Here is a 12,811-nt window from a genome sequence, read left to right as displayed (position 1 = left end):
AAATGAGGTTGAGTTTATCAACTCTCTGCAACAAGGAAGACAGCTCACCACAGGGAAATAAAGGGGCATCTCAGTGAGAGGGTATTAGGAGGAATTATACAATTTGGACTTCCATTAAGTGATTTTGGAGAGGGTTCAGGGAGGCAATGTTTTGGTCTGCATTGAATGCTGTTGGAAAGCAAGTGTAATTGTATAATTGAGATCTTACAATGTTTTATGTAGATGGTGGAAGAAATGGAGCAGGTCTAAAGCTATAATTGATAAAGAAGCATCAGTAACTCATGTTACGGTGAAAAGGGGAATGCTTGGTCCTTTTTGTGGTTTGGACAGAGTTCTGATTTTTGTCTATGCTGAGACATGATTAAAGACTGTACTTGTTTTGGTGTACCTTCGTCATGATTTAGAGTGACTGTATCTGACATTGGTGATCTCTGAAATCATTTATGTCCAACAGGAGAAAACCATGGCTGACCTCTTAAAGCTATGGCTTACCTGTCAGAGACTGCTGCTTCCTCTCTCAGTCACGTGTTTGCAAATGAGAAATGATGATTCGTTAGGTAAACCACAAATATAAAAATCATAAAAATCATTGTCATTTTCAAAAAGATGGGAAAACATTCATTTGTTTTGGTCAGGAGAAGAGATAAGAATTCTAATACCATAAATTTAAAATCTCAATATAGTCCAGCTTATCTTTTTCTCAAGTTATCTCCATCTCAGAAATGAATGAGAAAATATGAAGTTATAAAATGGACTTTGGCTACTGCCAGTCTTTTTTTCATCCAAAACAATTCTGTATGTGTAGAACAATTTTTTTCTTTTACAGTAAGTTAACAAAGCCAGTGGAAATTCCCAGAGGAAAAATATATTTGTCTTTCCTATCTTTTCAGTATGAAATTTCATACTAATCAATGTAATTTTTGGAACAAAGTAACACTGTAACAAAGAGTATAATATAACTAAGCATACGTGGGCTCACTTTCCTTACAATTTAAAACAGTGCTCCAAACTTAAAAAAAAAAAAGGATTCACAAATGTGGTCTCCTATGCATGAAGATAGATATATTTAAAATAAGCAAGGCAAAATTTCATTAAAAACCTAATACATATAAAGCAGAGTTTTCAAATCAATGGTGCATTTCATTTTTGAGTCGGTGTCAAAAATGAAGGGATAATTCCTTAGTGACTTTTTGAAGAATTAGACAATTTCTCTTCTGAATTGTACACTGAAATGCACCAGGGGAAGACTATTAAAGCATAATACACATTTGTGCCACGGAGGCCGAAAATGAGATCCAATTTTAGATCAGGATACATGATTTAAAATTTCCCTGGGTATCCTAAAACTACAAAAGTAATTTGGCCTCTGAAACCACATATAGATAAAATAGATAAAAGGCTCCCTCCCATTTACACTTTGATAACAGATATCACCGCATTATTGAACCTACATTTTGTAACTCAATCGTACAGAGGAACCTCATGCCTTAAAAGCAATTTTTATAGGGTCAGGGTCAGTTCGGGGGAGAATCATTATGAAGGAGTGAGTTCTGATACCTGAGTGGTAAAACATGTGGTTACAGGGTGCTATGCTCCTTGGTCTCCTTCCTCTAAATGGCAAGCAAAAATAAACATAAAGTATCTCTCTTGTTTTACTTTTGTCTGAAAAAGTGATTAATTCTCTCTCTTTTTTATCCATACTGATCTGGTAAAATCTTTATTTTTCTCATCGTTTTTTTAATAGAACTTGTAGAGACCATTCGAGCATGTACATAGAGTGTCCTTTTATTTATCCATACACTTGACATTTGGTAATTTCCCTTCCCCGAATTACCGAGAGGAAAATACAGTACTGGAATCTGCAGCATTGAGAACTTTCTAGTACATTTAAATCTGAGTCTTTTGTGCCTAATTATTGAATTTTTAATAAACTTGTAGATGATGTCCCTAGGTAAAAATTACAATTTAAGACAAACAACATATTTATTTAAAAAACATTTTGTTGATTTATATGGTGTCTTAAGTCAAGTTTATGTTTAACTTGTTGGGAGTGATCTAAAGTAAGCGTTAAATCTAAAACATCAGTTCACCAACAGTTTTATTTTTGGAAAGGCAAAATCTTGATTGTTAAGGTTTGCACGTATTAGAAATCCTGGTTAATTTTCTCCCCTGCTGAAAGTGAGACCATATTAAATAAGTCATTGTAGCAAATTGTAGCTCATATGAGTCTTTTGAGGAACTATAGAAGAGCTAAGAGCACGTAAATTTGACTGAAGATTAAATTTGCTTTAAGAGATTGTCCTCCCTTCTTTCTGAGTAAATTACAAACAGTCAGATATCTATGTGGAGTAGCAAGGGAAGTAAGCCGTTTGAAAGAGATTTTGACACCAAGTTTCTTAAGACCCTGACAAGCCAGAGCTTGTATAAATTAATTTATACCCAATTTAAGAAGACATGAACATAAAAGGACACTAAACTAAGCATTATGGTATGACAGTCATAGCCCAGCATCCTGGTGATACCTTAACCAAAATAAATAGGCTCATGACAGCTAAAGTCACGATGTACACACAAACTGACAAAGAAAGAAAAACTTTAAACAGAAATGTTAGTTTTGATTTTGAAACCAGTGATTTTTAACTCAGTAAAAAATAAAACTTTCAACTAGAAACAATGACTTTATTGAGGTTATTATTAAAGTTAACTAATTTGCTACATATCTAGAATACGGATTTAAAAGTGTGTAGATTGAATAGAAACGGAAGTCTTGTGCCTAGAGAAGTCCACTCATCATAAGCGGAAATTCCAAAGTACTTTTATACTTTTCATTCTTTTTCAACTAATTATGGTATCTTATCTTGACAATGGGGTAAAACTCCTAATCTCTGACAGTTAATCTTTTTTCCTGATGATTATGTTTCTTTTGATTATTTACAAAACTCTTGATAAAAAGAGAGCTATAGTAGTTGAAATTATGGTCTTAAGAAGGAAGTCAGTGCTGGTTAACTGAGCAGCTATGAGGCGACTTACTCTATAGGCAACAAATGTTAACTTGAGTTTTGAAGTCATAGGATGGAAATGTTTCCCTTTGAATTATAACAATGAAAGATCACAGTTCACTAGAAATATGGATCATTAATACCCTGAGGACTTGAATTTATTTGCAAGCAAGAAAATTTTGCCAGAAGGCTCCCCTAGAATAGATCAAAAAGATTTTGCCTATCTTCAGTTTTCATTAGCCTACAAGTGTAAGAATATTTAACTAGTGATCTCATAGAAGGACTAAAAGTTAAAGTGAAGCTTATAGTCTTACTAAAAGTTATTTTGTATTTAATTGTATATCTCAGGTTAGAATTTTGGAAACTGCTTTTTTGCTCACTTGATTATCAAATTAAATGAAGTTGAAGTTCATGCTGGAATGACAAAATTTAATAATTTCTAATAGCACATTTTCCCTAAGAAAAGGTCCTGCATCCCTGGAGTTCAAAATTGAGACAATTATCAAAAAATCTGGAACGAAGATAGGCTCATAGACAAAGTTCTTTCTACATTACGCTAATTCCTTATGAATCCATCAACAAAATTTAAACATCTACATTATTCTTTTAGGTTTCCTGGAAAATAAAATTTTCTCGTGTGACAACTACATATTGAGCAGACTTAAATCACAGGTCCTGAGAATACGGGATATATGGAAATTGTATAGCTAGGGTAAGGTTGAATTTTAAAGTATTGAATACAAAATAAGTTTCTGTGTATAGATGTCTCAAATTGGCTATTTTCACTGGCAGTTTTCTTAGGAAATTTAGTAAGTAATTTTGGGCCACAGGAAAAGGGTTTCATGGCAGAGTACATGGCGGTCCCAGGTTTTGCTTTGGCTCTTTCCTCATATTCTCTTCCCACATGTTTCTCATCCTTTCCATCATAGAGTGTCCCCAGATGCTCACAAATCTTCCCTTCTTGTACTGAAGATAAGATTATCTCAGCTGCAATTGATAGCCGAATCTATGGGCCTCAGATAGCCCCTCTAGCACTTATTATTTTCCAACTAAAATTTTCTCCCACTGATTTCTAATGGCAGGTATTACTATAGTAATTATATTAATTGCTCTTTGATGTTCTTTATTATATTAATAATTTGTTAATATTATAGCATATTTTCATTTCTTGGATGAGCCCTTTATGATCATGGTCTATTTTTAATTAAAAAAATTATAAGCTTAAATATTTTATAAGAACGTGCACACATATAACGTATTCTACAGTGCAGAATTTTTTTCTTTTGTACTTGGCTTTCCTCTTCCCATGTCTTCCTTCCGAGTTCAACAAAGTTAAAGAAAATCTAGTATGTGTTCTTCCATATATTTATTTAAACACTTTTTTTTTCATATGCATATCTGTGAGTCTGTGCATGAGATGTATCTTGATCACTGTAAACATTGGAAAAACTGAAGTTTTAACATCTGATAAAGCTTTGTTGCATTCTTTTTAGTGAATGCATAACATAGCCTTATTCGAATCTTGGGAATGACTACATAATATTCCCTAGCACATGACAGAGCCCTTTTTCATATTTCCTATGGTGTGGTTGTACCACAGCTTATCCAACCGTGTCACCTAGTGGTGTTTATTGTTTTCCTTGATGAGCAATGCTGCCATAGGCTTCAATTTCACAGTCTCTATATTCTCCCCATATTGAGACCTAAGAGCATGGGCTTGAGAACCAGATTTCCAAGTTTACATTCTAGTTTTTTTACTTTCCAGCTTTTGTGACTTTGGGTAAATTACCTAATCTCTCTGACCTGAATTTCCTAAAATAGAGGCTTGATAAATACATGCAATTGAGGACCCTTTGAAAATGCTGCTGCCAGGAAATCTAGACTATCCTGCTGGAGCTGCATCACAGAGGAGGCTCGTGGCTCATGGCTTTAGCTAATCAAACACATGAATGAAGTATTCTTGGACTATCAAGTAGCAGGCAGCTTCCTGAAGATGGCAGCTGAATGAGTAACACCAGGCCATCAGGCCTCTAGAATAAATGTCCAACAGATCCCGGTCTAAATTACAGAACCCTAAGCACATCAATCTTTCTTTTGATTAGTGTATCTTTTTCAATCCCTTTACTTATAATTTGTATGTGTCTTTATATTTAAAGTGAGTTTCATAAACAACAAAAGGTGAATCTTGCTTCTTGTCTCTGTTTTTCATTTATTTAAACCATTGACCTTTTTTTGGTGAGGAAGATTGACCCTGAGCTAACACCTGTTGGCAATCTTCCTCTTTTTGCTTGAGAAAGAGTTGCCGTGAGCTAACATTTGTGCCCATCTTCCTCTATTTTGTATGTGGGATGCTGCCACGACACAGTTTGATGATCAGTGTAGGTCCGCGCCTGGGACCCAAACCTGCAAACCCAGACCACTGAAGTGGAGTGTGCTAAACTTAACCACTCTGCCAACGGGCCGACCCCTTAAACCATTGACTTTTAAGGTGATTGTCAATATATTTGGATTAATATCTACCAAATTTGCTACTGTTTTCTATTTATTGCCCGTGTTCTCTGTTTCCATTTTTGAATTCCACTCTTTTTCTGCCTTCTATGGGTTTAATTAAGCATTTTTTATGATTCTATTTTCTCTCTTTCTGTAGCATATCAATTAAACCTTTAAAAAAATTTTTTAGTGGTTGCCTTAGAGTTTTCAATATATATTTGTAACTAATCTTGTTCCACTTTTAAGTAACAGTATACAGTTTCATGGGTAGTGCACATACCTTATAACAAAGTATGTTCTTCCCTCCCATCCCTTCCATCACTGCTGTCCTTCGTTTCCCTTATCCATAAGCTACAATCACCAAATGCATTGTTGCTGTTATTATTTTGAATAAGCCATTTTATTAGATAATTAAGAATAAAAAATATGAAAGCTTTTATTTTACCTTCACATATTCCTGCTTTAACACCTTCCTTTCTTTATGTAGATCCAAATTTCTGACTTATATTGTTTTTCTTCTTTCTGAAGAACTTCCTTTTTAACATTTCTGCAAGTCAGGTCTACTGGTGAAAAATTCCTTCAAATTTTATTTGTCTGAGAACTTATTTGTCTTTTACTTTGGAAGGATCATTTCACTGGATACAGTATTATAGGTTAGTGGGGTTTTTTTCTTTCAACACTTTATACTTGTTTGGCTCTACTCTCTTCCTACTTGTCTGCTTTCTGAGGAGAAGTCTAATTCTTATTCCTGATCCTCTATAGGTAAGGTAATGTTTTTCTCTGGCTTCTTTTAAGATTTTTTTTTGGTTTTGTGTTTCTGCAAGTTGAATATAATGCACCTGGGTGTAGATTTTTAAAATATTTATCCTCTTGGTATTCTTTGAGCTTCCTGGATGTGTGGTTTGGTGTCTTACATTCATCTTTGCAAATTCTCGGTCATTATTGCTTCAAATATTTCATCTTTTCCTTTCTCTCTTTCTTCTCCTTCCAGTATTACTATCATACTTATATTTGAAGATGTTTTGTATGTTTTAGAATGTGTCCCAGTGCGGATCCAATACAAATAAGGGAACCAGTCCAAGTCTTATTAAGCAATCTTTGGATATATTCGAAAACGTTAGTAGTTATGGGCTAACTCTTGGAACATCAAATATTACTAATAATCATATATTTCTTGGAATTTTTTAAATATTGGGTTGCTCATGGGAATTAAAAGTTTTCTTTATAATGTGTGTTTGCTGTATTCCATTTCAATATGTCTTATAAAGCTAGAATGATAGGACAAATGACAGAATTTGGTAACTTTGCATTCCCTATTTATTTCCCAGTTACTGTCTCAATTTTGGTATATTTAAGGTCAGATATCTGAATTGAAATTATTAATGAGAAATTAATCCTCTCCACTTATTACATTCTCTAAATATATTTCTAGAATTGTTCCAAATCTCACATGTATTAATAGACTTAACAGAAACTTCATTTTAATTGTTTCTCCTCATTTTGTTCTACCAAGCCTTAATCTCAGTGTGCTTTTAGATGCATTCCTGTAATTTAGAAGCCATCAGAGCACATTGTTAGCGAGAAGAGTACATTTAACAATAGCATCTGTCTCTCTGAACATCCATTTTGTTAACAGGCTTAACTGAAAGCTAATCATCATTAGTGTGATCATTTTATTTCAGAAACCCCTAACCTCCCTATTGAACTACTGTATTAGTAATTACAAATTGTTAAGAGTAATGGCAAAAGAAGTAGGCTTATTATGAACTAACTCTTTAAAAAGTCTAAATCACTGGGACACATCCTTCAATAAGAATAGATACAAAACCTCTTAGTAGTAGGCATAGAGTAGATAATGATAGACACATCACCACATGCAAGAAAAATAGTGCTTTAGAAATAATATTTTGTTTGAATAACTCCTGCTTTTAAATGATTCATTCTATCTCTCTAAAACTCATATATTTGTTTCTTTTCCTTTATTCACTTTCTCCAATCATTTATTAAACATAGTGTGGATACAGTCACACAGCTAAGTAGCAGAACCTTAGTTGATCGTAAGTAGGATGGTCTCAAACACTGTGCCCTTAAGAACTAGGCTAAGCTAAAATATAATTTCAAGCATTCATTGATCTATTTCTTGGTTTGTATATATCTTCTTAGTTTAGTTAATTTTGGTTGCTATTTTAATACATTTATTAAAGCATATGTGCCCATTCTTGAAAATCAAATACTGTAAAATAATTAAATACCAAAAAGTTTATAATGAAAAGCAACAACTCTTTGCCCCACTCTACTTGATCCTCAATACCACATCTCAGAATGCTCCACTTAGTTCTTTGAATGTATATTCTGGTATCTGCTTCTGCCGTTATATTTTATTCTATGAAGATCTAACACTATCCATGAACAAACAACAATAGTGTAGATTTTATTCATTTACGTATTTTCCCTATGACTTCTCTTACCCCTCCACCAAAATATTACTATTTTAGTTCCTCCCTTTTATAACTAATTTACATAAAGCATTTATTTTGTTCTAAAAATTATAAACTAAATGTCTTCATTATGCATTTGTAAGTTTGGGACAGTAATGATCCTAACTCTCAGGCAATACTTCTACTTCCCCAAATCTGTCGTAGATAGATATCCTTTCAAGTTTAGTGTATACCTTATCTATCAAAATTGAAAGTCAACAATTTTTTATACTATTGTGAATAAGAATTTTTATTGTGATCTGAAGTGATGCATGATACTGTTTCTTTTCTTATTTAGTTTTTTTGTCCTTAGCTTTTTAAATATGTGCCTCATTTTCTTGTTCTATTTTCCTTTGGTTTATCCTTAATTTTTCCAAATACGTACCATATTATCTTCTCTGCATAGATCGTTCTCTTTCTTAGAGCACTCCCCATACCACAAACACTACTGCCTCCAACATTCATCCTCGGTCTAGGTCTGTTACTCTCTGAGCCTTTGTGCAGTATCATCCTGGAATTTTCCTCCACAACTCTCTTGAGTTGCATCCACTGTAACTTACGTCTTCTACTTTCTAAATTTAGTACTTTGCTTTGCTTTGCCAAATAATTATCTTAGAAAAAGTTTTTGGATAAAATATTTCATCAATGAATACTAGAAATATCTATTTTGCCTTCACACATGATTGATAGTTTGGCTGTTTATAGACATGTCGATTCAAATGAATTTTCCTTTAGAAATGTGAAAAAGGAGGAGGAATTCCATGAAGAGCTTGGCAAATCCTCTCTCCAACTGGACAAATTTGACAAAAAAACATCACTTAAGATTCTGGAAGTTGATTAAATGTATAAGGTTTATTTAAAAGAAAATTGCTGAACGTCCATAAAAACAATGGACATCTGTGGGGACAGGAAATGCAACTTTCACTACTGTATCATTGAAAGAGATGGTAAGTAGACCCCACTTCTACTTCAACTTCTTGATTTCCTCATTTATATATTCTGTTATTTGGAGTCAAGACACGAAATGATAGTCATTGATATAAGTTGCATAACTTCCTGTCCTTACAGTATATTGCCTCCCAACTGTCATCTCAACTGCATCTTCAGAAGGACATACTTTTGGTCTATCAGCCTGGAATGAACATTCTGTAAGTCCTCAGATATAGATACTAACTGAAGTCGTGCATGAAGGGAAGGCAAAACCATACCCAGAACATATGCAGATTCAAGCCAACATGAATTGCTGCCCTTTTCAGTGTGGAAAAAGTCCAATGTAACTAACTTGCCTTTAAGTTACTGATTGATTTCCTCAAAGAATGGTGTTGAGATCCAAGGCCTTGAATGGTTCTGTTGCTGGGGTGATTAGACATCAGTAGCTGTTCTTTCTAATCTTTGGTTAAGGGAAGCCCATGATGTTGGGCCCATGCAGCCATGACTTCTCATGGGTTCAGTACTGAGGTGTGTTATGACAGAGGCTAGTTTAAATCAACTGGTCAAGTCATTTTGATTGTTTAGTGTTTCTTCATGGTGAATGCTTTCTGGAGAGCTTTAATATGCAATAAAACATCTTCATGTTTTCTGTCCCCAATCAATAGGTCTATCCATGTGGCATTTTCCCAGTTCTGCTCTCTAATTTTTCAATCTTTCTTATTTCAGAACCCTAATTTACTGGTGAAGTCAATCACCATTATCCATGTGTCCACATATTGTTCTAATCTCTAGCTTCTCTTCTCACACAAACTGTATACTCAAGGCCATTGCCCAAACCTCTACTGTTCAGTAAAATTTTCCTTCTACTCTCTTTCAGGGCCACCTAATAGCAGGGTTGTACTACAACACCAGGATCCAGCAGCAGGAGTGAATGCTCTAGTGTGCCACTCAGGTTTCCCTTCAGGTCTGAAATGCCTATATTTCTGCCATGAGTGTTGGCTGCTGACAGCCCCCAACTGAGTCCTTTCTAAGCAATTGCTTTTATTGAAAATGCCTTCCCTTGTCACAGATTATACCCATTCTTCAGGACCAATCAGCATATATCCATGGACTGGTTGAGGCAGGGTTATGAATTCCAGCCTCAATGTTGGACAATTCTGAAGGACAAATTTTAATTCTTGGATGCGGTGTACAACTCCAATCTTAAAATCTCTTTTAATTTTTTTCCATAATGATTTGCAGTTTCCTCTGTGTAAGCTTTACACATCTTCTGTCAATTTAATATCTATTTTGATTTTTTAAACTATTATAAATGAATTTTACAAAAATTCACGGAAATTCTTTATTTCATATATACGTGTATATGTACAATGGTATATTGATACTGTTCCTGAAGTCATGACAAATCACTTACTAGTACTCTTAGTTTTTACATTTCCACCCTTGTTTGGAGAGATTTCTGCCATTTTCCACAAGTGCTTGAACTTTAGTTTCTTTTAACCCTGCACATAATGTCTCCCTCGTCATTTTCATCTCATCCCTCAGCCAAAAACTCATTAGAAACCTCCATATTAAATTCTACCTATTCCTTCTCTCTTTTTCCATAACATCCTTCTCTCCAGCACACCCCTCTGAGAACAGTCATTTGGGTTTCCCTGAACCCTGATATCTGGCTCTTCAGCTCTACAGTGTTACCATGTTCTGTTTGTACTCAACTTGTTGCACCAAGGTTAGGAAATTGTCCCCAGGCAGAGAGCCAAGGTGATTGTGGGGTGATAGCATAAGTTTCCCTTTCTTTTGGATCACAATCTTGTCCTGACACTTATACAATGCTTGAAAACAGTTACCATGTGCCTCACATATGTGTGTTCAGTTTTATGGTCGTTTACAGCGTCAGGCCTAATCTGGACCCGGTTATGCTCTCAGAAGCAGAAGTTCTTCTCACTTTACTTCTTCTGATACTTTATGCTACCTGGCCATCTTTGGGCATTCCAATTACCTGTTTATTAGGCGACGTTGTCCCAGAAGACATTGAATCTCTGTTCATTTTTGTTCAAACTATTTTCCTCTGTGGTTCAATTTGCAGGTTTAAATCCACTAGGGTTTTCATCTACTATGTCCAATCTGCTCTTAAACCAATCCATTGAACTTTTCTATTCACATATGAAATTTTGGGCTGTCTTTTCTTGTTTTGTTTGTTTCTAGTTCTTTACTGTAATTCTTTATCTCCTTTCTCGCTTTATTTATGTTTATCTTAATTCTTTGTACATAGTTTATCATAGTTGTTTTAAAGTGTGCTTTTGCTAATTCCAACATGTCTGTCATTCTATTGATATTATTGATTTTTCTCCTATTGATTGGTCCTATTCTCCTTTGACTGCACATATTACATTTTTTGTGTTACTTTGTTTTGTATGTAGGAAATTATGGGTACTAATGTGTATGAGAATCTGCAGTTTGCTTTCTCTTTTTAAAGGTGATTAAATTTTATCTGACATGCCGTTCACATATATTTGAATCTGTTTGATACTTTTAAGCTTGTTTTTAATTTTCTTTAGTCCTTCTAGAGTGGTTGTGAACCAAGCCTTTGAGTAGCCTTGACTCTAGGACCTAGAGAATGGTATTTCTGGGATCTCACATGAATGGCTGGGGGTTTAGTAAGATTTCTCCACAGTGGATGGAACTCCACTGTCTCCTAGCCCTATGTGGCATACAATTCTCCAATTCTCTGATCTATTAACAGCAGCTTGGAAATCAGTCTCTGCTTGTTGTGTACTTTTGATTTGTGCATTGATGGCTGTATTTGGACAATGACTTAAGGAGACCCCATGCTGATTTCTGCAAGACTTCTATGAAAAACTTCTATTTTCTGGTACTCTGTCAGAAATCTCAGCTTTGGCAGTAGCTGAGAACTCCAATTTCTCATTCTTTAGCTCAGCAAGATCAACTTGCTCTGCCAGAGCTCATTTCCTTGAGATGAATTCAATAAAATCTGCAATCAAAAAGTTTGGATTATCCTGGGGCTTGCTGTGTGACTTTCCATTCCATTGCTGGCCCCTGTCCTGCAGTGCCTGTTGTCCAACATCTGAAAATAGTCTATCCAGTTTCATACTTGTTTGTGGTGGGATACCTAGCCTGTCATCAGTTACTGCTCTATGGACAGAAGCAGGAAACTCTGATTTTTTAAGCGAAGGTAGTATTCATTCAATGTCTGTACTTTAAAGGAAAGTGAAAAATATTTTTATTTACTCAAATAAATACAGAACTTTTAGATTTAATAGATTTGTATATTCTATGATTAGCTATTACATCACTAGAAATGATATTTTTGAACAAAATAAAATACCATAATCTTCCAATTCTTTCAAAATTCTTTCAATGAATGCAAATTATTAGGAAAATAAAATGCTAACGTGTAAAATTATCTCACACTACTGGAAAGAATATAAGCAAAAAAAAATCCTTCTAGAGTTTATAGCTCTTGATATTTCTTGAAATTGCTGCTGTGTTTTTAAAGCAATGAGTTCATATAAATTTATTGCCTATCAGAGAACCGAAAACTTATGCTATACATTTATATAAAGCCTGAAAGCATTCTCTAAACTTTTTAAGTTGGAAGTGACAATATTCCCACGAGAAAGGTAATGTAGGTGTTCTAACCTCTTTTGCCTTCTAGAAAATAAATGTATATTAGTAGTTGCTTATTTGAGGTTTCAGTTTAAAAGTGACCACATAGATTTTAAACCAATTCCTTCTACACTACAATTTTGACTTCCATACACAGCTTGCATATGATTGTGGATATTGTCATAAATTATATATTACCTTCCTCTCTTTTCTCTCACCTTTAACTACTAAAGCCGAAATTTTAAACTAAATTATTTACTTTTTAGCTCTCTTTATCACTAGCAGTCT

This window comes from Equus caballus, chromosome 1 (genome assembly GCF_041296265.1).
Source record: "Equus caballus isolate H_3958 breed thoroughbred chromosome 1, TB-T2T, whole genome shotgun sequence".
Taxonomy (NCBI): Eukaryota; Metazoa; Chordata; class Mammalia; order Perissodactyla; family Equidae; genus Equus; species Equus caballus.
The sequence above is the reverse complement of the archived record's forward strand: the minus strand, read 5'-3'. Positions refer to the sequence as shown.